Below are 18,613 nucleotides of genomic sequence, written 5' to 3'. Positions count from 1 at the left end.
GGTAATAAAAAAGCTCCACTAACTGCTCCCTAAGCCAATATGTGAGATATTATCTGACATATTTTTAAATAATAATGCTGCTAATTATCATAGGGTACCTACCCATCTGTTCTAATGATTGTCCATCTCAGTGCCAAAATCAGAAAAAAACAGTTGGTATTTCTAAGTCTCTTAGGCTAGTAAGGAATAGCTTGCTCCTCAGAGAATGTGCCTAAAATTTGGAAGTTGTCAGTTCAGTAATGTACCCAGTTTTCTTTGGCACCACCTTCTCTCCAGAAGAAATAATTCCAGGAACTTCCAATAGTGTTAACAATAATGGCCTATTTTTCACATGGAACTAAATCCTCCAGTGTCATAAACTACTGTAGCAGTCGTCCTTCTGCCTTTATAATTAATATCACACATAAAGGAGAACTGAGATGACCTTTAGGAAACCCCTATGGAAAATTTTAATTACCTAAAGCTGAAATGGAAGGAGAGCAATTGTAACAACTAGAAGCTTTCCATTTCCACCCAATATTAGATATATCACTGTTAGGTTGAAAGGGGCTACCAACAAAACAGGAAGAAAAACTCTACAATGACAAATAAAAAAATTTAAAAATAAAAAAAAAGAAAGAAGTTGCAATCAGTCCAACCCGAGCGAGTAGGTGTACAAGAATCCACAACAGAAAAAAAAACCCAGCTCCTCATCCTCTTGGGCATGCCAACCACCACCATAAAAATATTAGTAAAAGGAAAGGATCCTGTGCAAGGAAAAAAATAAACTAATTGAAGAACTGGAGAGATCAATTTATATTAGCATGAGGAACTGATCCAAAAGCCACTGTTGTCAGTCAGAACACATCTTAACAGGAACCACCGAAAATGATTTGTGCTTTGCTTGCTATCATCCTGTGCTAGCAGCATACACAAATGTTAGTAGCAACCAAAGGTGAGGATAAACATTACCTTTAACTATAAACACCAGCCTGAGTATGTGAAAGCTTTATTAAAATAAAATGTTGGCAAGTTTTGGATGATTCAGAAGAAAAAGAAATGGCAACTTAGTTCATTAAAAACAGTCTCAAAATGTAAATAAACTATGTGGCAGCATGTTTACTGGTTAGACCTGAGTGAGGGACTGGGAGACAGTGTGAGAACTCTATTCCCAATTTGCTACATGATCCAGGCCAAGTTATTTAACTCCTGTTTGTTTATCCATCTGTAACATGGGTGTAAGAAAAGTTATTTCCCAGATGGCAGCATGGTGAAACTTAATTGATGTTTGTAAACTTCTGGCAGAGTCCCTGATGAGAGGTGAGCACAAAATAATATTACATTCACCTTCTGGGAGCTCCTGCATTTATTTCATAAATATAATAAAGATAAATTGAGGGTTACAAGAAGAGAATTATTAAAAATCTGCTGTAATGATTAGTGAGTTCAAAACGCACATTCTTGTTCACAGAATACTAATAAGTATTCATACATGAGTATAGATCAGACTTGGGTAATGGCTGGTTTATATTGCGAGATGCATGCATGTGTTGTCCCCAGACGAAAGTTCAAATCGCTTTCCCCTGCCCTTATTTCACTGAAATTATCAGACAGGCTCCAAAGGAAAAAAAATGTTAAAAAATAAAATCAAAAAAATAGAGAGCTATTAAATATGGAATTTGGAACTTTGTGGTTATAGTATTTTAAGGTACCTTCATAGAGTACATTCCTAGGTGTCCTGGTTCAGCGGGGATAGTGTTAGTAGGGTTTCTGCACGCTCCGTCAGGGACACAGTTGTCCCATGCCATGTGAGCCATGCCCACTCTGAGCTGCCGGGGGAGGGGGCAGGAAATCAGGGCTTGGAGCGGCAGGGGCGTCCTGGCCCCTGTCTGTGAGCAGCAGTTCTGTAACCGTGTTTCTACATTCCTCTATCCATGTTACTGTTGTTGTTTTCTTGTTCCCTTTGCTGTTCTGTTAAACTGCCTTTGTCTCAACCCACGAGTTTTGCCTTCTTTCTTCGATTCTTCTCCGTATTGGGGAAGCCTGAGAGAGCAGCACGTGGTCCTTTGTTGCCGTCTGAGGCCAAACCACAACACTGGGCAATCGCAAATTGCAGCAGCTATCCATTTTCCATGTCTAAAACAGGACATGGGAACTGGCACCATAGGCCCAAATTCAGAAAGCATTTTCCACAAAATGCTGTCTCCAGCAGCAAGCAGCACCATATGTTGTTATATGACGTTCGCTTCCTACTCCATGGATTAGATGTTACTGAGAGATTCTGGCTTACTTTCAGCTCTTTTTCTGTTTTAAACAGTAACTGTTATAATTCTGACTACTCTTGTTACCCATAGAAAATCCTATCCTTCTCACTTCTTGATGACAATGTCATTCTATAGCAGGTTTCCACAGCCAAATGAAACCTTGGGCAGAAATCATGGAGGTAGTACTACTGTCTTCCCCTCTTCCTTTTTCATCATGGCTTGTTTAACTGCTCTCTAGTAGCACAGATGGCAAAAGACCACAGATTCAAAAAAAAAACAACAGGGGGTGTTCACCAGAAACTGGGAGACACTGCTAATTCCCCTCATCATCCCTGTTCTCGTACTCTTCCTCAGAAGATAGGATAAAGGGGCTACAGGTCAAATTAAAAAAAAAAAAAGTTTAAAATACATCTTTTAGGACAAGCTGGAATCCTGCTCTGAGATGTCTATACCTAAGACAGGGACAGTAACGCCTCCTTGGTGGAGCCCATGGAAGTCCAATGCAAGCAAGGTTACTGAAATGCTGTGAGACCACAGGCACTATTACAGAATTTGGATTTCATGTGTCTCTCTTCTTAGACAGCAGCTTGAGCCAGAAGGAAGGCAGAGGAAGATAACAAAGGATCGTTTACTTCTGGCAGTTATAAGTTTTTATGGATCTGCACCTGAAACAAGGCAAAAACCTAACAAGTCAGCTCAGTTAAGTAACTTCTTGAACTTGGTGTCTTGCAATGTCACCTACTACAGTGACAACCTGTTCATGAAATTTGATGAAACCACCTTATTGAAAAAAATAGCAAAAAAATAACTGAAATAGCCTTTTAGTTTTCCCAAATAAGAATCAACTTCAAGGAATCCCAAGGCCTTTGCATTGTTCGTTGTTTTTTGGGGTTTTTTTTGTTTTTTCTTTTTTTTTAAATGGTGGGTTTGGTTGTTTCTTGTTTGTCTTGTTTTGTTTTGTTTTAAAAAAAGATTTCTCCCAGGCTGCCAGCAGTAGACTATATACCTTAGTTAAACTGGGATGTACAGCCTATGAGTCTCTAGCATTGAGTGTCCCTCCAATGAATGCAAATACATCCATTTGACAAATTGATATCTCTGGTTTTGTCTTGCTTGCTGCAAAATGTATATGTTCCCACATCCCCCTTCCACTGGATTTCTTATTAAATTGTGAAAAAAACAAAAAGGTTCCATTGTCCCCGGGTTGATCCTGCATGGGCCAGAATAAAATGTTTCTTTAGCATGGATACAGCTATGTGGTTGGTATAATCTGTCTCCTTCCTACTTTTTCTTTTCTTTCATAAAGATAAACAGAAACAATCCTCATAGCAAAAGTTTAATTACAGATATTTAAAATAACACTCCTTCCAGTTGAAAGGACTAGTTCTTTTCTTTGACCTGTTTTTTCAGGCTTTCTGCAAAATCAGGCAAATGCTTCCACTTGATCTGAACCCAACTCATGCATCAAAAAAATTCTGCAGCTACAGTCAGATTTCATAATATGAAAGACAAAATTTGGGGCTCATGAAAAGGCTTACATAAGCAATGTTCATATGCCAGTATGTGCCACCACAGTTTAAGACCTTATTCAAGGCTAGTATATGTATCTTATTTAGAAGATGAAGCTTTGATTTACTTAAATAACTTTCACTTGTGAGTTCTGTCCTGAGAGTTTCATTAATACTTGCTGGTGCTCCCATAAGGAAAGGAGCCATAATGGAATGAGGTCAGTGTCTACCGAAAACTGTATAGAAGGACACAGATATTTAATATAACAATTATTAGCACTAGAAATTTTCTAAAAATTTTATATGAAAATATCTCTTTATGCAGACAGTATAACGATCCACAATAAAGTATGCAAAAATGAAATCACATTTCTGATTTTGAAGGTGCATTATAACATTTGATTCTAAGGTCCAACAGTAGTTTTTCAAGCTTGGATTCCACTTGCACACCTTCATAATGTTAAGAGTACATTTGAAGTGGTATTTATCTTCCTATACTTCATTACCCTTATTTTCTTCTGGATTCTCTAAAACTCATTCTGCATTTTCAGGTAACAAGACTCCCTCTATTAGCTTCCACACCTTCCTAAAAAAAGCATAGCATGCAACTGACAAAATCACTGAGCAGAAACTGAGATCTAAGTCAGTGACAGCTGACACCCCGATGCAAACGCAGGCAGCACTGGTAAGTCTTCCCACTATGAGTTGTACAAAAGGAACTAAGACTAACTTATCTAATTTCATGCACTTGAGGTTGCTTATAGAGAGAGAAAGATTCATCTCCAGGGGATGATTCATCCTCTCTAACATCTTACTAGATGACTGAAATTTGTTGGAATAGATCTAGGCAGAAATCTACCATCCACCTGCCTGTTCTTCTCAACTGGATGCAGCAGGTCTAGAATGTAAAGATATGCTGTTCCCCTCTACACCTTTCTAAAGAACAGAGACCAAGAGAGAGACCTTTTCTAGATCTGGTATTATGCACTGAAAGTAACAAGGGTTTCTATCCATGGCACTGGTCCATAAGGTTTTATAACGTTAAGTGTGGATGTCATTGTTTCCATGGCATATCTTACTTTCCTGCTGCCTTCCTTTCCTACAATGATTTAGGCATGGATCAAACAGAGCTGTTAAGACCTGACCATAAATATAGGGGAGGGGGTGGAGAGTGGGTGGGGGGGTCCTGGTAATTATTTCTTACATTAAAAAGAATGTATTTTATCACATTTCATAGTTGTTTTCTAGCCACCTTCAACAAGTCCTGAGACAGTTAACCAATACGAATGAGAACAGAAAGCTAAGTCCAAAAGAAATTTCACCATTCCATTAGAGTCAAAAACATATGACTTCATCCATCCATTTACAGCTAAACAATAATGTTCAAACTTTTGTATTTTTAATATTTTTAATTTCTCAAATGAGTGTTAAAAACAAAAAGTTTTTCATCACATAGCTGCTAAGCCTGAAGAAATCACATTCTTGCTGCAGAAACAGTAGAAACTTGGCCAAGTAAATTGTTTGCTGCAAATTATTTATTTAGCTGCAGACAAAGGCTAAATATTTGCCCCAATTCACTGGACAATCTGAGGGAAGCACCTGAGGGAAGCTTCTACTGTAGATATTAAATAAGTATTAATCCATGCTTTGCCTCTAATTAAATGTCATCTAAGTTATCTTATGTGCATTAAGGGCAAAGGATGATACAGTTTTGACTTCAGATAATTAGACGCCGTCCTTTAATTACGCCTCAAGATAGCTTTGATTCAGAAATCTCACGTTACTGTTAATGTTTCAGTCTCCCTGATCTGTCCTGGAGAAAGAGAATAATGCCAGCTCTAGAAATGTGATTCATAACGTTGGGGAAAGGGGCAGAATTTTGGACATTCGTTTCATAAAGCATCTTATTATGCAAATATCCCAAGACAGTGTATCTTTAAAAGGTTTATACATAAGCTCTGCTGGAAGCAAATTGTAAGAGTCTTTCTGTTACATTTTTAAAAACATTTAGTGAGAGCGCTTCTGTAAGTATCCCTGGGCTGATTACTTTTAATAATTAACATCATACAAATAAGACTAATTAACCTTGTATTCAACTATATCTACTACTAATTACCTTGATGTTTTATTTCTCATAGCCTTTTGGCTGACCAATTATTCCACATTAATAATGTTCCCAAATTTTAAATTTTCACAAAATACATCCTATTATCCTCTCAGACAGAACATGCTTCATTTTCTTCCAAGTTTGGTCTCTCAAATGACATTGACTTTTATCTATTAAGTCCCATACCTGACCTGCAGGTCATGTAACTCTCATTTCAAAGTCAAAGAAATACCAGAAAGTAGGTTCATGGACAGTTCTGTAATTTCTAAGCAGATGTAAGTGTGATCATGTTTTATCATCCTCATTGCACCTTTCCTGATGTGCATGTTCTAAGACCATGACCCATCGATATCTTTTTGAAGGGAAGGATCAAAGGACTTTCCTATTTATACAGGTCCTGTATGTCATCCTTACCACCTCAGCTACCCTGAAGGGAACATAACTATCAGTAACCAACACACTTTCATGTAATTTTGCATATAATTTTGTAATTGCCTATAAACTTCTAGATTTACTAGTACTCAGCTCTGGCAAAGTAAGCCTTGCAAATTTAAGCAGGAGGCCAGATATCTGCCATTGTCTAGTAAGTGCTCTCCATGCTGTTTGTGAGGAGACTGTTTATTTAGATTTCATGCTATGCTTTACAGTTGTTCTCTTCCAATTTCTCCCCTTCCCCACATTAAGCTTAATGAATGCATCCATCCAGGAAATTTTAACAACATAATGTACAGTAACTTCATACCATAAAGCAGGTTACTTTCCATGTTCATGAAATTATCATATATTAGTGGTCTTAGACCATTAAGTAGCAGCTCCTGCATTGAGAGCTATTCACACTGCCAGTGTCCAACAACAAAAATCTACTGTAACTGTACATACCACCTTGTGAAATCTGATGTTGGCAATTCTCAACTTAATCAAAGAGCCAGAAACAGTAAACTAACTGAAGCTTAACCTTAATTTTAAGATTCCATAGACTCCTAGAATTCATCATTTTCTATTTTAAGCTAAAAGTTAATTGAAAACCTTTATATCTCATAAGATCTGAGTTTAGGGTTCTTTTTTGCTAAGACTCAAGTCTTCTTTGAAAAAAATTATTTTTCTTACATTCCTAATACAATTTAAAGGTAAAAATTTCTGCCTGTGTCAGCAAATAAAACATATCCACTTTAATACCAAATGTTGGCAATAAGAAGAAAATAGAATCATCCTTTTCTATATTAATGGATCTTGTTCTTTGGAGTCTATAATTGTCATTTTGGATTTTTACCAGCAATCTCATAACTGTGCATGAAAGTGTATGTCTCACAGACAAACACAACAGGAACCTGCAGCAACTGTTCTGGGGCCTATGGCAGAAAACACCACCTGCCATCTAAATTTAAGAAACCGTTCTCTTAGGTAGTGTTGTGTTACAACAACAGAAGACAACTCCATAATGTCTGCCTAACGTCTGAAAACCTAAAAGGCTGACCCAAAATGCACTAAGGTCAGTGAACCTTTCTGTGTGTTGCTTAGACCTTTTATTAACCTGCGATATCCACCTCCAGCTGATAGATTAAATCATTTGCGTTACACGTGCAGATATAAACAAACAAATTAGGCATGCAGCAAACTAAGGAATTAAACTGATTACAGCCTCCCACTAACTGATTTGCCTGGATGCAGTGATTTCTTATACCGGTAAATTGTAGGTGCAAAAATGCCTGTGGACAATAGCAGGCACATGAGTGAAAAGCTACCTTCTGTTCTGACAATAAACTAGACTTTTCAGCTATTTTACAGATATATTTTTTTCAATCCATACGGAGCCTTAGTTATGGCTGACATTTGCTCAGTTTTTGTAAAACTGTATTGTAGGTATGAAAAGCAAACCTGTGGGCAGCACCACAAACTTGCAACCAATCTGAAGCTATGCCACCTATGTTGAAACCTATACCTATCTGAGTATGTGCGTTCCATGGTATTAACAATGCACGAATAAGCAGAGATGGCCTCTCTTCCATGCCTTTTCAGCTTGGATGGCTCTTCATCCAAGGCTTTGGAACATTAAAAACATAAGCAAGAATAAGCAATCTTGGGCTAATCCTAAATACTGAAAGCACCACAGCAACAAATATATTCAGTATTTACTTCTGACAGGTAGCATCAATAACCAAACCTGCAAGCTTTAACCTCTTAAAACATGTTACCTCAGATACTTTAGATGACCCCATAATCCACCCCTTTCCAAAAAAAAAAACCCAAACCAGTTGTTTATGTGAAACAAGTCTAGGAATCTCAAGCCATTTCCCAACATAAAAAAAAAAAAGTCCACTTCACAAAGTTACTAAAACTGGCACTAGTGAGCAATGTCAGAACAGACAAGGGACTGAACTCCATGTCAGGTGTGAAAAAAACATCAGCAGGACACTGTCAGGAAACTTAAAGGTTTAACAAGTACCATAATGTCTCTGTTCTGTTCCTAAATAAAAAATTGAAGCAGAGTTGTTACTCAAACACTATACATAATTCCTGTTGTTGTTAATTTAACACTCTGGGCCTTATTGAAGTCAAATCTATAATATCTGATTATGACTCCCAGATGCCACTCTATGTGTGCTCTACAACCAGCATTTGAATGCAGCTGCTATTAATAACTAATTTGTCTTAGTTTGGCCCAGCAAGTTGTTACAACAGGCATTTCCATCACTCTATTACTTTCTGTGTAACCACTGACATAGATATTTGAACATTTCAGACTCACCTTTTATTTTCCCAAGTGATTTTGGGAACCCAAAGTTTATCTAAAATTTAGGTGATATTTCCTTCAACTTCCTGTAAAAAAAGACATAAGTTTTGAGAAACATTGAAATAGCCTTCAGTTCATAAGAAAAAATCTGCAGTGATACTAATTGGCAACATGTCTGATCAGCATTTAAAATACTCCAATACTTTTTACTCCATTAACCTTGACATAAATTATAGTAAGTAGTTCCTGTGTGACAGGGGTTTTAATTTAGCACTACATCTCAAGTTACACACGTCTTTGAGTCTGACATAGAGCCTCGCTTCTTGCCAGTTCTTGTACCCTGAGGGAAACCCAGCAGACAGTAAAACCAGGTCTTACCACGTAAACGAGGAAGGGTTTGCATAGCATTGCTTTTGCTAAACCAATTGCTTTGATACAAATGTTCACTACAATACAAATGATAAAAAAGATCTTGTCTTTCAGTGTACATGTCCATTTCTGACTTTTGCGTTGAGCTGCTAGACAAAGCTCTGGATGCAAAGAGCTTTGTATTTCACGTCGCTAACATCTGAAATGATGCCTGCTCTTTTGGCTACTAACACAGAGCTCCAGACTTCACAGTGTGCAGCAGAATATCATCTGAAGCAAAGATTGTTTTATTCAAACTATTACTCATTTTTCTTCTCTCAAGACATCTGTTAGTCCCTATATTTTACAGAAGTCTTTCCAAGTTCTTCTTGCTGAGCTATTCCATGGATTTTGTATGTTGGAGTTATCTACCACAGGCTTTTTTACCTCATTCCAGTGCCTTCAAGCGCAGTTGGAAGCAGGGAGCTTTTGCAGCTTTGATTTATATATTTAGATCAAAGTAACCTAATAGCTCTCCACAGTAGTTTGTGTTGTTTGGTTTTGTTTTTTTTTTAAAATGGAGGTGGAAATATATCCGGTACCTTTGGACTTTCTAGCTGGCAAAGCACAGCAGGCCTAATCCGGAATTTGCTGAAGCCAAAGAGAAACTTTCCAGTGATTTGGATTAGACCTGTGAAGGTAACTCATATATAAAGTAGTTTGCATTATAGGTGAACTACAGTGGGTTTCAAGGAAATAACTTACTTTTATCTGGCCTGGGAGAAACGTGTTTGATGAGTTGATTTTCATAGTTTCATCCTGAAAAGGCAGTACTAGATCAGTTAAATTGTCACACAACATTCCAGCAAAAGCAAATGCATCAGATCCACTTATCTTTTTAAAAATGCAATCTGTGTGGGAAAGAACACATTGTACTTATGTAGCATTAGGAAATCATGTTTTTAAAAGAATATGGAAATGCACTAGTTTAATTAGACTGCTCTTCTTAAATGATAATAGGCTTGCCCTTTCAAATGAGGGGTGTTAAACGTTAAATTGCTGTTACAAATAGAATAAAAACTCAGTAAGCCTACACAAGCACTCAGCCAAAATATGCTTGAGAGGCCAACTCTCCAATGGCCTGGAGGGGCCACTCCATTTTCCCTCATGGCTACTTAGGGACTATCAGAGGTTTCCCTCCCTTGCTGATGTGGCTGTCTCCTGCTGGAACAACTATACAACATTGCCATCTGCTGACTGTCCTTTTTCATTACAGTACAGACAAAGCCCAGCCTCCAGAAAAACCACTCTAGAAAACAGCAATTTATATTTAAAGACCTTCTGAATATTCATAATTGTTTTAAAAAAGCAAAGAGAGGAACTTCTCAGAGCGGCTATTTTTTTCAGAGAACCAGATTTCAGATACTTATCTGTTAGCATGCTGTGGGAGCATATCTTACAGAGCATACACAGGAACATTTCAGAAGGCACACGGAGCCCAAGACCTCCTGTGTGCCAGCAAAAAAAAAAAAAAGGAAGTTGTCATGACTAATTGCTGCTATTCATTGTTTTAATGTCTTGATACCAAGTAAATTTGTCTAAATTAACCAAAAGTTCACCTCCTCCCCCAAAGCTCTCTCATGCTGGAGGCCTGCTAATTGCTTTAGAAACAAGTGACAGACTTCTGTCTTGTAGTCTTACGTAGCAGTGCAAAGGGTTGGTTGAAAAAATTGGCAGGAAAACCAATGATTTTAAATATATCATTCAATTTAAAGGCAGCCAAGCATAGTACAAGAACACAATAGCTGTATCTATACCTAACTGATGAAGAGAGAAATAGACTTTGGGTACTTTTCATGTTATGTGTTTTTCACAGGATTTTTTCAGCTTTCCTGTGACTTTCTGGCAGATCTGTTTTACTCTCAGTACAATTAATACATTAATTCGATGTCCTGTCAACAGGTATAACTCTGCTTCAGGGAACAGAAAGTTTGGAGAAATGTTTGACCTTTTAGATGCTTAGCCAAACATAAGCTCCACGTAAACAACTGCTGCTTGCCCACCATTAAGAGTGACACATTATTCCCTACTCATGCTGACTGTACTTTTAGCGTCTGTTTAGCTGCATGAAATTACCTCCTCACTTCACCCAGCTGGAACACTTAGCAGCGTAACCAGTGACAAGGACAGGTTAAAAGTGCCTTTATTGAGATCATGTGCTATTTCTAACTGCACAACTGCCAGTAGAAAAGGAACACTGGTTTTAGACGCTGAATGCACTAATCTTGCAGAAATTTGCAAGCACCTTTTGTACTTTAAGTGGTTCTCACACAGGCCACTCTCAGTATGCAAATTTTAGCAGATAAACAACTGTCTACAAGTTCTGTACTTTGGATTGCACAATATTCAATACAAGCCTGTCTCTCCCTGTTTGCTTTGTACAACACCAATGACAATGAGAGCTCAACCAATAATGATGGAGCCTAGCAAATAAAAAAAAAAGGTAGTAACATTATTCCGTAAACAAGTATTCATGTTAATATTTGTAATGTTATTAAAAAATCAATTACTTGATATCAACAACCCATCATAGACCTCATTATCAATCTAGATTTAAACCTGACCTTCCTGTCTGTGTTTGAAACGTATTGCAGAGCTATGGTCATTTATATACTCCAGTGAATAATCTGCAGTAACGTTCAGTTATTTAAGCATCTAGAAATGGGATTTCAAAGGGAATCCAAACTGTCCTATGCCAACTTGGGATACTTGAAAATCCCACCAGAACCATCCCATTCTCCAGGCCAAGAAATACAACAGATTAAAAATAATGATGCTGTAGTTTAATACATATTTGGTTAGAAATCCCCAAACTCATAACATGAATGCAGAAATAATCCCTATGTCTGTAGACCATCATCTGACGCAGTGAGGATCAACCTACAAGCCTCCTGTTGCAGGGTCAGAGGCTGGACACTGTGGTGATCATAGAAGCGCCCAAACTAGGCAAGTATTATGTTCTCAGAGGAGAAAATAAAGACTGCTGAGTGTCATTCTTGGTACTAAAAGGCCCATCATGGTAGTACCTGGACATCAGTACTTCTCAAGAAACCTTGCTAGGACATGTGTAGAATCAATGAGTTCTTGCCTCTATTTCTTTAAGTGTTTTCCATGATATCCACTGCCCCAGAATAAACCAATTATTCTTTCTTCTCAGTCTCATTTCCTCCCATTTGTCGAGAACTTTACACCTCATAGATTCAAGCTGTTCAAAAACGGAAAGCAGTTTTCTTTCTGTCCTCTGTCTCTCGTGTCTGCTGCAGGTTTCTGGAAGTATAAAATACATGCACAATTTAAAGGACTGAAGTGGCAGTGGAAAGCTAATTGGCATCTAAGTCTGTGTCCATAGTGCTTTCAGTAGGCATACCCCAATATAAGCTTGAGTTAACCAAGCAGTACAGACCAGGAACACCCACAATATCGCCCCCCATTCAACTGGTACACATACCCACTGTACCCACACTTCAATTCCTCCAGTCTGAACACTGGCACACAAGCTATGCCACTCACCTTTCACAGTCTCCCAACCAAGGAGCTTTAGTACTTCATGCAAAAATATGGTCAGGCCCTAGATACAATGGGAACACAGCCAAGGAGGAAATCACTGCATCCCAGCACAGAGAACAGATACAGCATGCCAGCAGCAGAATAAACATGCTGTATGCCCTTAGGATAGTCCAGAAAATGCACTTTGGAATTTTACAGGCCAGCTTCACTGCCACCTCACCCACTCATCTCACTAAAACAAGTCAATAACATGATCCTACAAGATCCTACATGCCCAGCTCACGCTCCTGCCCAGCCAGGGTCTTATTTGAGTCAAAGACCTTTTCAGCTTTTCACAGCTTGTCAGCAAGTCCATCTGCAGCCTGCCAGTGTCCATGCTGCTGCAGCCGGAGCTGTATTATGAGGCTTTGCCAGCTCCTCATCTAGGGAACGAGGGAAGCTACATGCACAGTCTAATACTGCCCCTCACTCCAAGGGTATGGACTAATAAAAATGAACTGCTTCCTTCCCTGGTTACAGTGCAGCTCAGGGTCATGCTGCCTTATCTGTCTCCCACGCCTTGGTTCACCTCTTGGTGTTTGTCCATAAGGGGAGCTATGGAAAGGAGGGCAAACAGGAAAGATACCAGGGTGCAGGGTTACACCTCTGAGGCTCTGTGGTTGCAGAGCAGGCAGAGAGAGGAAGGAAGGAGGGAGGGAAGGCACCAGCACAGGGAGCAAAAACAAGGAGAGGAAGAACTCGTCTGCTGTGTGAGAGTTCCTAATGGTGTGGCCTGGCTTGTCTGATCGGTGCAGTGAGTGCGTCAAGAAAATCTGATGACTCAGGGGCTTCCCTGGAGCGGGGAGGGGTTTTTGGGGCCCTCAGTAGTTCATTAGCCACATTTCCAATGTAACGGCTTTGGGCCACACTGTCAGATTCAGGACTAGGGCACTATGTTGGCTAATGACGATGTTTCAATGATTAAAGACTGCTTGTTGTGATCCCAGGACACCTAAGCTTCCTACTCTCCAAGCAGTTTGTCATGGGCAGCCAGCCCCCTCCACTTCCCTCCGGTCTGCGGTGCAGTATCAGTGTGCAGTCTGTAGGTCCAGAGAGCCGACAGCTTTGATGAAAAGCGAGGCAGGATGGAGGAAGAGAGTGTGAGCCCAACTTGAGTGTGCGCTGCCTCATGTAGGGTAAGAGCCTGACCATGCTTCCTGCAGCTCCCTGTCCCAGGGGCTAACGGGCCCTCAAAAATCCTGTCCTTTCACGTGAGCCACTGAAAATGACAGAGAGCAAATCCCCCCCTCTGTGGATTAGGATAGCTACAGGTCCTGGAAGGGCCTTACAGTCATGCTACCTGGAGAGAGGATGCCTTCTCTTTTAGAAAAGATTAAGATAACATTATATTCCATTTTAAAGTAATCAGATCTCCTTTTTTTCCTCTGGGGAAACTGTAAAGTTCTCATTTCAAGTGAACTTGGATTGAATACTTTTTTAATTGCTTAGCACCTGACAAAAAAAAAAAAAAAAAATCCCAACAAATAATATTTGCAGAGTCTTGTTCCCTATAGTGCCAGCACGTTTTAGCACATTTGGCCCAAATTTCTTGGCTTGAGCTTCTAAATACAGCTGTAACACAAAAAGAAGAACAGAAACATTTACATCTTTCTGACTTGGCTGGTTTTGATTCCTCAGTGTGTAATTGAGGAAGGTAGGGAGGGGAAGTTTGAGGTTAACTGAGTAAGTATTTTTTTAAATTAGTACCTGGTAGGGAGGAGAAGGGGAGAAACCTTTACCCACTGTTTAAATGTCTTTTAGCTCATTTTATTCAAAACCATTCCTCAGATATGCCTTGGCCTGGAGAGTTTTGATTGTTTTATTCATTAGTCCTGCAGGAGACCCAGAGCCAATGACTGATTTTTATGGGTTTTTTAGTGGATGGCTGCAAAGCTCTGGAATTTAAAACCTGTACCATGCTGTAGAAACAAACATAATCAGGGCAGCTGCATTCAGGCATACATTCATTGACAGGAAGACAGTTAACACTAGGGAGGAATTTGGGCCAGTTTAATTGCTGAGGGAAAAAAAAAAAAAAAAAAAGCAGTGTTTGTAAAAGTGAGTTAGAGGCCAGTGTGTGTGAGAGGAGCTGCCCATATTGAAGCTAACAACTGCCCACAGCCTGGAGCAGGACACCAGAACACTGGGACACAGCACAGAGAGCAGATTTAGATCTTACTCTTTCCTCAAAGAGGAAATGCAGAAGGCATTTTATATCACCACTCAAACAGCTATTATTTCCTCACTTACCACGTTATAATTTGCTAACTGGTATGTTCTCTTGCCCTGGAAGAAAACTGTGCTTTGAGTACAGGTTTTCAATAAAGGCATAAAATGCAGGTGTATTATGGTCAGAATAGTTGGATTGTGCTCTACCTTGATGGCATTTCACAGGATTTCCCAGTTCATCATCAGTGAGCTTTTCTTTTTGCTCTTCCACAACTTTCCAGATTTGTCTTTTATCTTACTCAAAGGTCCTGATCCAGACTCCACTGATCGAAGGCCTTATCAGAAGGCACTCCTTTCTCAAACAATACATAAACAGACTGTAAACCCCATTGCTGTTACTTAGCCAAAGTACCCAGAAAGCATCCAAGAGGGTACTGGACTATTGTATGGATAACTAGAGCATCCAGTACTGATACAGTGAAGGCTGAAAAGAAGCTTAGGAAGGACACGTGAAAGCACGTGATTCAGGGCTTAACCTACTCATGATAAGCATGAAATCCAGTTATCACATTTCTGCCAGCTGAAGGGTTTCATGTACCATCCCCTGAGACATCTTTAACACACCAGAGTGCTGTGACTCCGACAGTGACAGAATCAGTCACAAACTCATAGAGATGATTTGGCGGTTCCCTAGGTTTCTTCAGCATTAGAAAGTCTCCCACTGACATCTACTGGTTTCAGATAAGGCCAGGAGAGAAAGAAGAAAGACGTTATGTGCCTGATTTCATTATATGTCAGCCGATTTTGATCATACTGTGGCATGCTACTAGGAAATATCTCAACAGCTGAGGTAATTTTTGGTTGCTTTTCCTTCCGACCCTTTAGAACACCTTATTACCATAATTTGTGCCATATTTCTTTTCTGCTTGACTCAGAACTGTCCTATCACTCACTTGTTTTATCTTCCAGAGTCTGTCTCATCCATAGCCCCATTTCTAATTCATTCTTCAGTCTAGAATAGAACAAAAGAGAAAAAAAGTTTCACAAATATCTTTTCAAGATCATCTACCAACTTAGATGTGAGCAAATAGTTATTAAGTGTAATGAAGACTATTACACATGTCCAGAGGCCAAATGTTGCTCTAACAGGGCATAGAGCAAATTCAAGCTCACTGAAGTACAGCGCAGTGACTCCAGGTTTGAATGTTCAGCGATGCAAAGGGGAGAAGAATTGACTTTCTGTGAGGAGCTAACAGGATTCAAACAATCACCCTCTACTTCATTAAAACTACAGCTTCTTTTCCTAGGAGGGGAAACTTCTTGTTCATTGAATGAAAATACTGAAGCAATTACACATTACTTACACACATAATGAGACACATAGGTACCACAATAACATAAGCAGACAGCTTAGTTCTTTCCATATACTTCAGCATTCTTTCTTCCCCTCTCCTCATCAGATCTCAAAAATCCTACCAGATATTCTAATATCTACTAACCAATGTTACTTTAAAAAAGACATCAGTCTTGCATGAAAACCTTTTCTTCTGCCCACCCTCCAAGGGTGGTTTACCTATACATAAAAAGGACTACACATGGTCTATGGCAAGAGGAAAGATTTGGTCTTAGGCTCCCAGTAGCAACTAATGCATGCAAACGACTCTGATTTTGATTCTTAGTTTTCATGCAAAGCTAGAAAATTGTCATTAGGATAGCCCAAGTTCCTAGACTTCTCTGGAAACAGATTGCTGCCCAGTACCGAACAGTCTTATAGGGTATTGGATTTTTATGCTTATAGCTGTCAAATCTCTCAAGAACTCCTTTAGATCATTCTAGGATGTTTATCATTATTCCCTTTCAGCCCGTTGGCAGAAGACAAAATGTAATATTTTTTCCCTTTTACCTCTAAAATATTTATAAAAGCTTGCACAAAAATCAATCTCTGTAGCCTAGATAAAATTTGCATATGCGTGTTCTATAAATATTCCATATTATACCCCTGATCCATCTTAAATTCGTGCCAGTTTGACTTTATCCCACAGTAACACATCATGAACTCTCTCTCTGTAGACAAGTATAGACATGCAGAGTACTGGGCCAATGTTAATTATTTTCCTGTTTACAGTAGAAGAAAATAGTGAACACGATTCCTTTTCACACTCCGGTATTTTAACTGCAGAATCATCCTAACTACATTTCAAAAGCACAGTGTAAATATTGTAATGTGTACACACTAAATACACTTGGAGACAACAACTGCAAAGGCATAAAAGACCTCTTAAGTCATCTAGACTAGTTAGAGTAACATTTACAAGAAAATGGGTAAGAAGGGGAACCAGCAGCTTAGCAAAAGAGTGACTTCTTAATTCTTCAGGTTCAGACAGAAGAGGGGGCAAGAACAGGAAAGTTGGTAGATAAGATCTCCTGCTAGGACAATTTTCAAGCCTAAGGTTAGAGCTCTAGAATTAAGCAACCATAAGGTCAAACATTGAGGGTAGCAAGTCAGATCAAAGCTTAGAGCAGAAGTAAGGAGATTAGGAAGCTGCGATATAAGGTATCAGGGGCACACAACAGAGGCATGGAAACACTGTGTCAGTCCAAAGAAGACAGGGAGATTTAGAAAGTTTGAGAATAAGCTAGGCAAAATAAGGAAGTCAAACCAAGTCCTGCTTAGAGGACAAGACGCAGGCAATTGAAAGCACAGGCTGTGTTGCCTCTGTAGCAGGGAAAAAGGCAACGTTCCAGCAAAAGTGACACAGTCTGAAATTTAACAATGCAGTCTTCAGTCTGCATGGTCAGGAGACTTCTCTGTGATGACATAGGCCCTTTGGTGAGGATCAGTCAGGAATGGCAAAAGAAAGCCTTTGTCCTGCTCAGAGCTAAACCCTGTCTCCCAGTGCGACTGGTACAAAAGACGTGGGTGGGGGTGGGGGGTGTCAAAAATAGATGTTAACAAAGGAGAAAGATCTTTGCCTAGAACAGGCCACACACAGGGTCTAATCCTTTGGTCTTCCCTCCAAGACCTGACGTTTGGAAAAAACTTCAAGAACTCTATTTGCTTGTTTCTGCTTTATCCCAACTACCCAGTTGCTGCTAGAGGGGCTGACAGCATTTGTAATACTTACTCTTTCTTTACAGAGCAGTACTGGCCGCCTTCATCTTTCCTGAGTGCCTGTATTTCTGGCGCTTTTGAAAGCTTTGTTTCCATCCCTTGGACCTAAGCCTTCACAGCCTATGAGAATGCATGAAAAAGTAAAATGTGAAGTCATGTAATCGAATATTTATCTCCTTTGCTACAGGTTCTGGCACCATTTTAAAAATTATATTTTCTGTGAAATTCAGTTCTGATGAAAACTTCTGAATGATCTGTTAGTGAGACTACGACCTAATGTGGCCAGACATGAACAAAAAAAAACCCTATGGCAGGCTTTAGAGTCACTCTAAGTTCTTTCCATTTATAAAGAGATTGAAGGTTTGTTACAGACAAAAAATAACATGGATGATTCTCTCTGTGTGTCACAGCCAGTAAATATGAAGACTCGTGCAAACCCCTTTCTTTTGGACAATCCTTTCAGGTATTTTGCCACTGAGTGGTGTGTTAGTCATCCTAGACAAAGCACTTATGCTGTCAACTGTGCCACATTCGTCATTACCTTTCATTTTCATTTCAACAGATTGTCAATATCCCACAGGAGATCCCAGGCTCAGTGCCAAAGAGAGAGGACAGCTAGGGTGAAATCCTCAGAGCAAATCTAAAGGATTGGCTCTGAGTTGATGGAGAACACCAACCTAAAAAGCTATCGGGAGTGGAAGGGGCTAGTTTTGGAGTAGGGAACATAAAAAGAGGAAGAACATGAAAGGGTCAGAGAAAGGAGCAGGGACTGTCAGGTCCAGGCTGGGC

The 18,613-nt window shown here is 39.4% G+C and overlaps 1 long non-coding RNA gene across 1 annotated transcript in view; it reads right to left on the bottom strand.

Annotated features, from left to right (window-relative positions):
• LOC128907444 (uncharacterized) overlaps positions 1-9,730 on the bottom strand; it is a 119,028-nt gene extending 109,298 nt beyond the window's left edge. Inside the window, exons 1-2 of the long non-coding RNA XR_008465595.1 lie at positions 9,703-9,730; positions 8,605-8,675 (exon numbers count right to left, since the gene is read on the bottom strand). This is a non-coding gene — a long non-coding RNA (uncharacterized LOC128907444). The remainder of the gene's footprint in view (positions 1-8,604; positions 8,676-9,702) is intronic.
• Between the last annotated feature and the right edge of the window lie 8,883 nt (positions 9,731-18,613).

This window comes from Rissa tridactyla, chromosome 3, assembly GCF_028500815.1.
Source record: "Rissa tridactyla isolate bRisTri1 chromosome 3, bRisTri1.patW.cur.20221130, whole genome shotgun sequence".
Taxonomy (NCBI): Eukaryota; Metazoa; Chordata; class Aves; order Charadriiformes; family Laridae; genus Rissa; species Rissa tridactyla.
This window is presented reverse-complemented; position numbering and strand designations above follow the sequence as displayed.